Below are 13,842 nucleotides of genomic sequence, written 5' to 3'. Positions count from 1 at the left end.
TAATAAGGTTGAGAAACATTTTGTATAATTTAACTTAATATACCTAACACGTGAGGTAGTTAAGTAAACAGTACTACCCATTTTAATACATAGGAAGCAGAAGGATGGGTAAATAATATGCTCATACTTTAAATAATAAGAATTGGAATTAATCAGAGGTTTGGGGCCCTGTCTTGTAAAATTTTTTTTAAAAAAGAAAAATTACATTATTTGTCTGTTTTTTACACTTTCTTACATGCAGTACACCTCCTCCGAAGTTGGCACCCTTTTCTTCAATATCATGGTAAACTAAGTACAATATTTAATTCAAGCTAGGGCTCTACTTCTGCCTAAATTAGTACAAAATTAAGACTATCTGTGAGAACTAAAATTGTATTTGACATTTTTATTTTAGGCTGCAAAAACAAAAACAAGCAAGCAAACAAACAAAAAACTTGAAATGAACTTGTCAAATGGTGAAAATTCATCCTTTCCAGGGAAGCAGAAGGTAGACCAGTGCAGGTTATCCTCAAGGCCACACACATCCTGCTTCACTGCTGCTTGCACTCTGCTGGGTTTTGATCCTTCTTTGAGTCATAGTCTGGATCATTTCCCTCATCTTCTTCTTCCCCTTCCTCATCCGCTTCTTCACCTTCTTCATCATAATCATCATCATCATCTTCAATAGCTTCTCCAGTAAAGTACAACACTGATCTTGGGATTATACACTCATGTAAAAAGTGACCAATTTCAAAGTCTGCAGCAAGGATAGCTTCAGCAGCATCATCCAGATCACCACTCTCAGGAACTTCAGGAGGAGCAAAAAAATTAAAGAAAGAATCATTGGAAACTGTTTTGGTCACAGTACGAACTGTCCCACGTCCCTTATGTTTCTGCTTCTTTTTAATGGTTTTCAAAGTGACATTCTTCCCTTTTTTCCAATCTATCTGGCACCCTGTACAGCCCATAATTTCTGGTCCATCAAAAGAAAAGGGATCAGAATCATCTGGTTCTGACCTCATCCTATATGTCTTTGTCAATACTTCATTTGTGAAATATTCATTGGGTTCAAAGTGAAATTCTAAAACAAAGCTCATAGGCTGGCCAGCATCAGAGAACTTCACTTTAATATCTTTCAAGTGCTTCAGAATAGGCTCATCGTGTTCCTGAACCATATCACTGAGCAAGTCTACATTCTTAAAAACAGTCAACCAAAATTCAGGAATTCCTTTGGGGTCTTGTTTTTCTTCATCCTTTTTCTCATCTTCAATCTTGGCCTTTTCTTTCAGCTCCTCTGAAATTTCATCTTCCTCATCTGGTTTCCATTCACATTCTTCTTCCGTAGGTTCATAAATTGCATTAATAATCTCGAATCGCTTATCGAATAAAGGCTGATAGAGAACAGCATACTTTCTTTCAAGATCATGAACTCCCTCATAGAACTTGGCTTCTATCTGTGCACATTTAACTTGGAGGTTTTTGAGAGCATTCACTCATCTTTTAACTACCTTAGGCAAGCTTTCAATGTATCTTGTTGGTGTTTCTACCAGACCATCAAGTCTTTCTTGGAGGGCTGCAAGAATCTGAGGATTTTGCATCATCTGAACAGTCAGCTAACGCGCTTTGATTTTTATTTCTTCACCAGTCTCTTCTTCTTCTACTTCTTCAACATCATCCAAATCTTGATCAAGTTCAGACTGTTCTTTGTTGTCAACGTCTGCCATATTGTAAGAACTCCAAATATCTATGGCTAGTACGGGGAGCCAGACGGCCGGAGCTGCGCAGTAAGTGACTCAGGGTGGCGGCAGGAGGAGCAGGAGGCCTGTAAGCTTAATTCTTCAGTACACATTGCTTCATTCAAGCAGCAAATGTTTGTGTTCACAACTTTAAAAAAACCCCAAAGAACAGAAAGTGAAAAATGTTGGTGACCATGAGGAGAAATGGAAAACTTTGTCATTGCTGTTGGAAATGTAAATTTGTTTAGCCACTATGAACAGCAGTTTGGAGGTTTCTCAAAGTATTAAAAACTATTAAGATATGACCCAGCAGTTTCACTCCTAAGTATATACCTCCCCCCAAATTAAAAAAGTTATCCAAAAAACCTGTATACATATGTTTATTGCAGCACTATTTACAACATACAGAACACAAAAACAGTGAAAATGGACAGATGGAAGGATAAATATATTTGGGTATATTCATTTATTGGGATGTTATTCAACAGCTAAAAGGGATAAAGTCCTGTCAGGTGCTACAATGTGGGTGAACTTCACAAACATGCTGCTTAGTGAACAAAGAGAGACACAATAGGTCACATACTGTATGATTCTATTTATATGAAATATACCAGATAGGTATGTCCATTGGGAATAAAAGCAGATGAGTGGTTGACAGGTCTGGTAGGAGAGAGGCAACGCAGAAGGAACTACTTCACAAGTACAGGGTGATACTCTGGAGTGATGGAAATGTTTGGGGACCAGATAGAGATTGTGGTTGCCCAGCACTGTGAATGTATTAAATGCCACTGAACTGTTCACTTTGAAATCATTAATTTTATATCATGTGAATTTTACCTCTATAAAATTTGTGTTTATATAAATAACAATTTAAATTTAAGATTTGGCGATTTTTCTCAACATATTATATTGTGTGTAATTTTATTTGCACCTCATGGAGTTAACCATCTTTCTACATCACAAAGGAAAATGACAATAAGAAGTCAAGGTTTCTAGTTCCTACATTTGTAATGTCCACTATAGGTGTGCCCAGCTTTAAACCATACCCTGTGATTAAAACAGAAGTTGGAAAACAGATTACTGGAAACTTACTTTGCAACACATTTTTAAACTTTGTTTTACTTGCTTCAGAATAATTTTAAATATTAGATTGCTCCATTATTTAAAGTTGGAAATTATTTTCTAAAATGCAATTTACAGACATTTCAGAAACATCTCTTTACTAGCAAAATTTCACAATACTCTTCCAAATCATCGAATTGCTTCTTTATCATTTGACTGGGGAAGTGGTTGACCTGACTTGCTTGGCTCTGTCAAGCCTGGAGAAAGACACCTGGCCACCACCCTTCTGGTGGTTTGCAGCTCAGTGGGTGAGGATGGCCTGAGCACACAGGTTCCTGTGCACTAGTCATTTGGCTACTCTTCTGTTGGCAGAAAATATCTTGAGTTTGCCCCTGCCCGGTGCTGGTTCCCATTAAAACTTATAATTTGGTTTTCCTCTTTCAGGTATTTCTTCCTGAGGACAAAATCTTTGGTAATGAGATTAGACTGGGGTAGGGAGACAAACAGAGATTATTTCCATTGAGTACCTTGTTTCTAAGGCAGGCACACAATTGAATCCTTTACGTGTTTCATTTTAATCCTTCTATTGGGTAGATATTGATAGAATGAGAATAATCATTACTGATGGCTCCATTAAATGAAATTTACTTGGTCAAAAAGAAATAGTTTTTTCCTTTCACTCAGGATTTTAATTTCTGAGGCCATAGAAATTCTTAGTCACGTATTTCAGGGTGTCTTAAAAAATTAAAAGTATGGTCAGATATGTTATGTTTATGTCACTTTTGCTCATCAAAATTAATTTCCTTTATGGAAGTAGGTGTGTGTCTACTGACTACTAGAAAATGCTGCTTATTATTGCTACCACAATGTGTATATCACTTGAATCATAAAATAAGGCAATGTTCTTAGTTTTTAAAAAACAATTTATTTATTTATTTTGTTTTGTTTATTTATTTATTCGTTTTTAGAGAGAGAGGAAAGTAGAAAGAGAGGGAGAAACATCACTGTGTAGTTGTCTCTCACTTGCACCCCCAACTGGGGACCTGACATGCAACCTAGTCATGTGCCCTGACTGGGAATCGAACCAACGACACTTGGCTCACAAGCTGATGCTCAATCCACTGAGCCACAGCAGCCAGGGCGGCAATGTTCTTATTAAGGATAATTAGAGGTTCACATTCTTCTATTTAAAAAAGAAATCACTTTATATATTTTATCTGTACAAATATGTCTACTCAGCAAAGGTTCACCTTTCCATCCACTTCAGGTATAACTGAAATAGTACCTAATATGGTACTATTTCTATAGGACAATATGTTAATTCTAAAGTCATAAATCCACTACAGTTTTCAAACAGTAGCAGCAAATTATACATCAACTGGAAGTGTAAAATTATAACCAAAATCTGTTTAAAATTTGGATAAAAAGCAGTGCCTTGGAGACAGAACAGAACAGAAATATATTTAGACAACTCCAAAATTTTAACTGCTTGCATACATAGTAACCCAAGAACAATGCAGTCCAAGATTGCAGATCCAGGGATCAGAAGAAATCAGAAGTTGAACATAACACTGATTTTTAAGCACTCGTATTGAATAGCAGTAATAACACCCAGCAGATTATTATTTGCTGGCACATTCAGCTCAGATCAGAATTTTAATGTGTTAATTTTTATTGTGGACTCCACACATTTCTGATCTAGATGGAAAGGTGAAAGGATCTGAGAAATTTAAAAAATATATATTGGGGAAATGGGAAGAAATCCACATAATGTAATTTGAAAGAGAGAAAGATGAGAAGAGTCAATCATTGTTATTTTCATTTTTTAATTCATCCAATCTCCACTACAGGTAAGGTGTTGTGTTCTATGGACTCCCTGAACTTTCTTCAATGAGGTCAGCCTTTTTCTCAGTGTGTGTGTGCTGGGTTTGTGTGAGGGTATGGCTCAGGTATAAAAAAAATAACTGTATCACAAGAAGCAACTATATTTTAAGAAGATTTGGAGGCACAGTTACAGTACCTTTATGGAAGGATGAGGTTTGCATCTGGTGAGTGACAGTTGAAGACAAGTGAGTGTGGACAGAACCTGGGTCTGTCCTCTTCATGCCGGAACCAAAATGATAGCAAGTTCTGGAGTTGAAATATGCTCAAACCTGACTGTTTAAATAAAAGAACCATGCGCAGAGATGGGGGGTGGGAGTTATGATGCTTTAGAAGGAACAGCATAGAAAGGCTGTAGAGAATAAAAGAATTTGGGGAAATCCCAATTTTTCCCTGTGATTTCATGGGTGCATAATAAAAATGGAAACCAATGTTTTTTGAGCATCTGATATTACAGGTTTCTTACATGATCTCAACTGCTCATTTTATAGATGAGGAAATTGGGGGTTATGTGACTTACTCAAGGTTAAGACTTCAAAAATGGCCTGGCTTCTGTGGCTCAGTGGATTGATTAAATGCCGGCCTGCAAGCTAAAGGATTGCTGGTTTGATTCCCAGTCAGGGCACATGCCTGGGTTGCAGGGCAGGTCCCCAGTTGGGGGTGTGCAAGAGGCAACCATACATTGATGTTTCTCTCCCTCTCTTTCTCCCTCTCTTCCTCTCTCTCTAAAAATAAATGTAAAAAAATTTTTTTTAAAAACTTGGAAAATGTTAAAACTACTTTTGTTAATGGCCAAGTGAACTGCTCTCAGACCAACCACTCCACAGAAACAATCATGAACTCGGAATAAAATGTAAAGCACCACACCCACCATAAACAAAAGTAGGACCAGTACTGACACTTAAAAAATGAGAAGAGACTGGGTAAGTCTCTGTTTTTATGTTCAGATCTTTGGGAAGAAAAAAAAGAGCATTGGAAATGGTGATTATGTGGGAAATATTAAAGTCAACTTTTTTCTATTATGGTCTTTAAAATAAATTACCATTTAAAATAAAAATTGTAACATTGCAATAGTGGACTTTATGAAGTCTGTAGATGTGATTCACATGACAATTTCAGAGAGTAAATGATCTCTACATGTCACATGTGTGAGGGAAAAATTATTTTCTGTGTGATGATCCTTTTTTAAAATTTAACTTTTATTTGGAGGTATTTGTAGATTCACATTCAATTGTGTGCAGAGAGAGCTCATACACACTTTATCTGCTTTCCCCAGAGGTAACACCTGACAGACAGAAACATTATCACAAGTAAGGTTATGACATAAATTCTTTACACTGTGTTTTAATAGCTTTGGTGACCCCATTTATCCCCACCTTCACCCCTGCATCAATTCCTAGCAACCATTAATCTGTCTTCCATTTTCAGAATTTTGTCATGTCAACAATGCAATATAAATGAAATTATACAGTATGTAACATTTTGGGACTGGCTTTTCTCACTCAGCATTCTCTGGAGTCTTATCCAGAATGTAAGTAATAACTAGTTTGAACCTTTTTACCACTGAGCAGTATTCAGCGGTGTAGGTATCCTTACTCCTTCCCCTGTTGTAAAATCAGAGTTGATTCCAGTTTGGGCCTGTTATGGGTAAACCTAAAGTAATCACTCGTGTACAGGTTTTATATAATCATAAATCTTCATTTCTCAAAGACAAATACCATGAGTGCAATTGCTAAGTCACATAGCAGTTACAAATTTTGTTTTTAAAAAAAATGTCAAATGGATTTCCAGATTGACTGTAAAATTTAACTTCCCCACCAGCATTACATAAGTGATCCAGTTTCTCTTCATCTTTGTATGCACTGGGTGTTGTCATTATTTTTCATTTCAGCCATTCTGATAAGTATGTAGTAACTCAGACTGGGTTTAACTTGAGTTTCACTAATGGTAAGTGACAATGCACATCTTCCACATGCACATTTGACATCTGTGCAAATCCCCTTTCTGGTGAAATGTCTCTTCATTCTATTTTCTACTTGAAATTTTTGTCTTTTACTGTTGATTTTTGAAATTATGTCTATTCCCTCTTTCTGGAAGTGAAATCCTACAATATTTTAAGAACATCATTGTGTATGATAAACTGCACATATTTAAAGAATACAGTTTGATGAGTTTTTACTTCCATATATACCTATAAATTGACCAAATGTTGCTGAAATTTATATGGACATGGCAAGAACCTAAAACAATTTTGAAAAAATAGCAGTTGGTGGACTTCCTGTCTTCAGGACTTGAATGTAAAGATTTAGGAGTCAAAATTCAATTGTTGAACATATTGTGGTGTTGAAATCAGAAGTGACAAATAGTTTGACAGAAGAGGAGATAGAGTTCAGAAATGCTTCCACAGGCATTCCATTTCATGACAATAATAACAGGAACATCTACTTGGAAATGCAAACTCTAATAACTGTGCCAATCAACTGGTAGTCTTGTGGAAATCAGCAACATCAGCTACTACTTTACACTACACCTCAACTTTAATTCCATGCAAATCTAAAACGCTCTGAAGTAACAAAATAAAATGAACCCAAGAGACTGTTGTATGTGTTGTAGGGTATTAATAGAAGATTTTTTGTAGCTCAGGTGAAAGGTAATAAGAACTTTGGTACCTTGTTGTAACAGGGAGACCACCTGAGCATCTGTAGAGGGTAGGTGGATGGAGAGAAATCCGCCACTGGTTATGGGCTCCAAGGAGGTGAAATTACCACATGGGACTGTGAATTTGCCAGTGGGTAGAGAAGGAAATGTGAACATCTCAAGAAAAATAAGAAAAGAAGACGTAGGAATGGAAGCACGTATTTCCAATTGGATAGGTTAAAAACACCTGAAGTGTTCAGAAGTTGTGACCAATTTTCTCCTCATAACCACTGAAAAGAGATGCACATATGGCCCAACAGGTGAAAAGACTGGGGAACTCTCCTCTTGCATTTCTGAGATAAGATGTGGGTTTGGAATGAACGATTGCCAACATCTGGCAAATTTCATTTAAGGCACTTTTCTGTGAACAAAATTATTCATTGCATGTGTCTATTTATCATGGAATATCAGGTAGACATACCAATGGTGTTACTGGATTAGTAATTTCTGAAAGACTCTTTTAGTCTTTCAAGTATCAGTCCTCATCTTGGGTTGATGGAACATGTTTTTGAGGCCAAACTGCTTCTGATCAGTGTTTTGAGGCCTGCAGTCCATAATATTTCACATCCATTGTTAAAGGACAAGCCTCATATACCCAGTATACATAGCGGCAACACACAAGTATTTATGGTAATTAGGTGGGCAAACTAGAGGAAAATACATGTTTCTATCACAAACATTACTGAAGAGAACTAAAAAGAAATAAAAGTAAGATTGCAAACATTAACTTGTTTGAATTTGTGTATCCAAAAGAAAATATTACTCTAGTTTACACAAACATCCAAAACCACTGTTTTACAACACATAACTGACATTATTTGTTGTTTTACTAAGTCTGTTGCTAATTTATTTCCTATATGGATGAGACATTCTTTCATGAGATAATATTCACTTTCATTAACTTAAAATTCCATATTTTCAGATGTTTTTAACTTACTGTTATTTCTTCTGAATTCTGAAAAGTAATTTTATCTTTAGATTGTTTTCCATTGTTTCTTTGGTTTTATTTACCCGTTTATTCATTTTTCAAATTTCAGTGAACAGACAAGTTTCTTTGTAGTTCAAGGTTCTTCTTTCAAGGATCACCAATCTATATGGTTTTATAAGAGGCAACTATTATTTCAAATCTCTTCTTCATGCCATATATTAATCTTGATTTATGCACACAAGGTGAAATCTCCATTTTAAAAAAATGGGGAAATAAATAGAGGGTCAGAAATATAAGTTCCCACAAGTCAAATGGCTAGAAGGTTGTACATCAGGGTTTTAACTGATGTCCTGCCTCCTTATGCGGCATCCCATTATAGTGCACAATACTGGATAATCGCTGGACTATGATTGAGTGGTCACTGGAGGACCACTGGAGTATCAATGGATGGCCACTAAAGGATCACTGAACTATGACTGGATAATCACTGGCTTCCAAGCAAATGATGAAATCTACACACAGTGGCATTTTCATATTTGGAGAATAGACCAAACTTTACTCAAGCTTATGTCCAATTATAAAATAAAAGCTCAAGACATTAAAAGCTGTAACAAATTTTGGCAACCAGTTTCATTGGGACTTTGAATAGAGTACGTACTTTTTCACCCTGCTGCCAACCCAGGGGCTCCTTACAATGGGATTTATCAAAAAAAATAGTTTCCAGAAAGGACACTGACTCAGCTCTTCTCCAGAGAGCTAAGCAAAGATTTTTAGGGATAATTTGCATTTCAGTGTGTAAAGGATTTTTGCACTTTCTATAATAAACCAATATATTAAAAACAAAGCATACCCTCTTTATTAGCATCTAAAAAATTAATTTTTCAAAAATTTTGTAGATAATAACATTCAGTAAAATTAAGTTTTAACAGGATATCTGCTATCATGTTATATATAAGTGATGTTAAAACAGTGATGTTAGTAATGATATAATACACTGCATTACTCAAGCCAGGAAAATTTAGAGTGCTCACCATAAATTGTGTATGTCACATCAGTAAACTGGCATGAATGGAATTCTTGTTTGAATATCTGCATCCATCTTTCCATTTTGCAAGAATATTTTTTGGTATGTGAAGGGTAATTTTACCTTTGTGCAGTGTTTTTAATTAATATTTCTTTCTAAAGTAGATTTTATTGAGTATGCTATTCCATTTGTTCCAATTTTTTCCCCTTTGCCCCCCTCTGCCCTGTACCTCCCTTTCTTCCAGCAATAACCTCCTCCCTTAGGTCATGTCCATAGATCATACATATAGGTTCTTTGGCTTCTCCATTTACTTTACTATTGTTAACGTCACTCTGTTGATTTTGTACCTACCAGTTATGCTTCTTGATTCCTGCACCTTTTCTCCTATTCTCCCCATACCCCATCCCCATTAATAACCCTCCATATGATCTCCATATCTGTGATTCTGTTTCTGTTCTAATTATTTGCTTAGTTCTTTTTTTAGATTCATTTGTTGACAGTTGTGAGTTTGTTGTCATTTTAATGTTAATAGTTTTGATCTTCTTATTCTTAAATGTTTTTCTTCAGCATTTCATATAATAAGGGCTTCGTGATGATGAACCCCTTTAGCTTTACCTTGCCTGGGAAACACTTTATCTGCACTTCCATTTTTAAATACAATAGCTTTTCTGGATAGAGTAATCTTGGCTGTGGGTCCTTGCTTTTCATTACTTTGAATACTTCTTGTCTGTATAGTTTCTCTCGAGAAAACAGCTGATAGTCTTATGGGGACTCCTTTGTAGGTAACTATGTCCTTTTCTCTTGCTGCTTTGAAGGTTTTCTCTTTCTCTTTAACTTTTCACATTTTAGTTAAGATGTGTCTTGGTGTGGTCCTCTTTGGGTCTAGCTTGTTTGAGACTTTCTGTGCTTTTTGGACTTGTATGTCCATTTCCTTCATCAGATTAGAAAGTTTTTCCTTCATTATTTTATCAAATAAGTTTTCAACTTCTTGTTCTTCCTCTTTTCCTTCTGGCACCCCTATAATTGGGATATGTAAGTGACAAAGAGATAGCCAACCTAACATATGTAGAGTTTAAAACACTGGTGCTAATGATGCTTACAGAAATGATTGTGTACACAAACACATAAGGGAATACTAAGTGAAATAAAGAAAAATCCACATAAAACCAACAGTGAAGGGAAGAAAGTTGGGGTTCAAATCAACGATTTGGAACATAAGGAAGAAATAAACAGTCACCCCATACAGAATGAAGAAATAAAAAATTTTAAAAATGAAGAGAGGCTTGAGAACCTCTGGAACAACTTTAATTAATATTTCTTATAGAAATATGACACATAGAAGAGGAAGATGGTGTAGAAGTGAGGGGAGGCTGCGATTTCTTACTCCCAAGACCTGTCTGTAGTTCGGACTAATTGCAGACAGAACATCTCAGTTAACATCTGGATACTGGCAGGACTTGAGCCTTGGCACTGCTGAATCAGAGACCATCAGGGAGTGACCTGTTTGGTGAGGATAGCAGAGGAGAAAGGGACAAGATGGGATTTCTGATTGGGTTGGCTTCCTGAGCTTCGGCTGGAAGTACACAAAGACTTTATAGTGAACCCAGGTTTCCTCAGAGAGGAATTGGGAGGAGAGCAGGACTCTGCCCACTGGTAGAGCCAGGAGTGAGCCAGGTGGCATCTGGCCCTGAGAAGCAGGAAACAGTGAACTGCTGTGTATATATGAATGTGTTTTTCCTTTTTCTTTTTCTCTTTTGTTTTTTGTGGAGAGAGGAGGAGAGGTTAGGGGTGGGACTAGACTCTTGAGGAGTGCAGGTGCAGAAGCGAACTCGCCCACTCCCCAACCCTCACCCTGGGTCATGCGAGCATGCACAGGGAAGTGCCCCCGTCCCCCTACTTATGCGCATAACCAACTTGTCAGCCGCTGTGCCCAGATGCCCCTGAGGCCCTCCCCAACAAGTAAAAAATCAATGCGCCAGCCACCAGGCACAGACGCCCACCTCCGCCATACTCAGTGCCTGCAGCCCCGCCTCAAGGAGTACAAAATCAAGTTGCCGGGTACACCAGCCACCTGGCCCACCCCAATAGGCACCAAACTAACATACTGGCCACCACACCCAGGTGCCACCCGGGCATGCCCCAGCTGGCCCAAGACCAGCAGGCCGGCAGCCAAGCATAGGCACCCACTGTTGCCGCACACAGGCGCCCATGGCCCCGCCCCAATGGACACAAAACCAACTCGCCAGCCACCACACACGGACACAGATGCCACCTGGACCCGCCCCAATGGGCGTGAAACCAACGTGCCACCCACCCCAATAGGCCCAAAACAAAGCCACACGCAGGTGAGTAGAGGCCTCCACCTCTGCCGGAACAGGAGAGCAACCAGTCTGCCTTGGACCCACCCGCCCTGGTGTGCAATGGGTCAACCGGCCCCTGGCCTCACCTCTGGCTGAAGATAAAGGACAGTGAAATGAACGAGAGGCACTTTGTAATAAGTTTTGGGTGCTGGCTTTTGAGAAAGAGCTGGGAGAGCAGCGGAATAGGTCCCAATATGGAAGCATCCCAAGTTCTACAGGAGAAATCACTTAAGCAGACTGCTCCCCTCCAAGTGGTGTCAACTGGAGACAGCAGCTCAACAACTGTATATAAGAAGCCCACACCACAAAGGCAGAAAATAAAAGCAGATCAATCTAAGAAGCAGAAACAAGACCAGTGCCCAAAATGGGGAGGTGGAATAAAACCCCACCAACCAGAAACAACACTCCACCCAAAAGAAAGGATGAATTTCCAGAAGGAGGGATAGATGACATAGAAGCAAGCAAACTATCAGACATGGAATTCAAAACAATAGTAATGAGGAAGCTCAGGGGAAGTATAAAGAATTCCAGGGAAGCTATAAGGAACTTACTGAGAACTACACCAGCTTAAAAGAGGACATATAAACTATCAACAAGAAGCAGGAAGAAATGAAGAATACAATTTCTGAACTGAAGAATGCAGTAGAATCAATCAAAAGCGGGCTAAATGAAGCAAAGGACCAGATCAGTGAGTTAGAGGACAACATAGAAAAAAATTCCCAAACAATGCAACAAAATGAAAAAAGACTTAAAAATAGCAAAGAGGGTTTAAAAGAACTGCAGGACAACATGAGACAAAACAACATTAGAATCATAGGGATACAAGAAGGAGAAGAAGAGGAGCAAGGTCTAGAACAGCTGATTGAAAAAGTAATGACAAAAAATTTTCCTAACTTGATGAGAGAAAAAGTCATGCAAGTCCAGGAAGAACAGAGGGTCCCAATGAAGATGAACCCAAAAAGACCTACACCAAGGCACATCATAATTAAAATGGCAACATTCAAAGACAAAGAGAGAATCCTAAAGGTAGCATAGTATAAAGAGCAAATAACATAAAAGGGAGCTTCAAATAAACTACCAATTGATTTATCAACAGAAACACTATAAGCCAGAAGGGAATGGCAAAAAATATTCCAAGCAATGAAAAACAAAGGCCTACAACCAAGACTACTCTACCCAGCAAGACTCTCTTTCAAAATGGAAGGTGAAATAAGGAGTTTCCCAGACAAAGGAAGACTAAAAGAATACATCTCCACCAAACAAGCATTGCAAGAGATGCTAAAGGGAATGCTGTAAGAAAAATAAGAAAAAGAGAGAGGGAGAGAAACACAGGAACAAAAGGAAATGAATAAATACCTGTCAATAATAACTTTAAATGTAAACGGATTAAATGCTCCAATTAAAAGACATAGGGTAGCAGATGGATATGAAAACATGACCCACATATATGCTGTCTACCAGAGACAAACCTCAAAACAAAAGATTTACTCAGACTGAAAATGAAGGGATGGAAAAAAGTATTCCAAGCAAATGGACATGAAAAAAAATCTGGGGTATCAATACTTAGACAAAACAGACTTCACAGAAAAGGCCATAAAAAGAGAAAAGAAGGACATTTTATAAAACTTAAGGGAACAATCAATCAAGAAGATATAACCCTCATCAACATATATGCACCCAACATAGGTGCACCCAAATATTTAAGGAAAATATTGGAAGACTACAAAAATATATCAACAGTAACAACTCATAGTAGAGTATTATAATACCCCATTGTCAACACTGGACAGATCTTCGAAGCAGAAAAACACCAGGGATAATGAGGCATTGAACAACAATCTAGACAAAATGGACTTAATTGATATATATAGAACTTTTCACCCCCAAAAAGAAAAATATACATTTTTTTCAAGTGCATATGGGATATTTTCAAGGATAGACCACATGGTAGGACACAAAACAAGCCTCAACAAATTCAAGAAAATTGAAATTATATCAAGCATCTTCTCAGATCACAATGCCTTGAAACTAGAAATCAACCTCAAGGAAAAAACTCAAAAATATTCAAAATCATGGAGAATGAATAACATGCTATTAAATGATGAATGGGTTAACAATGACATCAAGGAAGAAATCAAGAAATTTCTGGAAACTAATGATAATGAACTCGCAACA

At 37.5% G+C, this 13,842-nt stretch overlaps 1 pseudogene; it reads right to left on the bottom strand.

The window, feature by feature from the left end:
* Positions 1 to 354: 354 nt before the first annotated feature.
* Positions 355 to 1,795, bottom strand: LOC150004632 (nucleosome assembly protein 1-like 1 pseudogene; annotated as a pseudogene).
* Positions 1,796 to 13,842: the final 12,047 nt, after the last annotated feature.

The sequence above is a fragment of the Furipterus horrens genome, unplaced genomic scaffold (assembly GCF_987537825.1).
Source record: "Furipterus horrens unplaced genomic scaffold, mFurHor1.1.pri manual_scaffold_7, whole genome shotgun sequence".
In the NCBI taxonomy this organism is placed as follows: domain Eukaryota; kingdom Metazoa; phylum Chordata; class Mammalia; order Chiroptera; family Furipteridae; genus Furipterus; species Furipterus horrens.
This window is presented reverse-complemented; position numbering and strand designations above follow the sequence as displayed.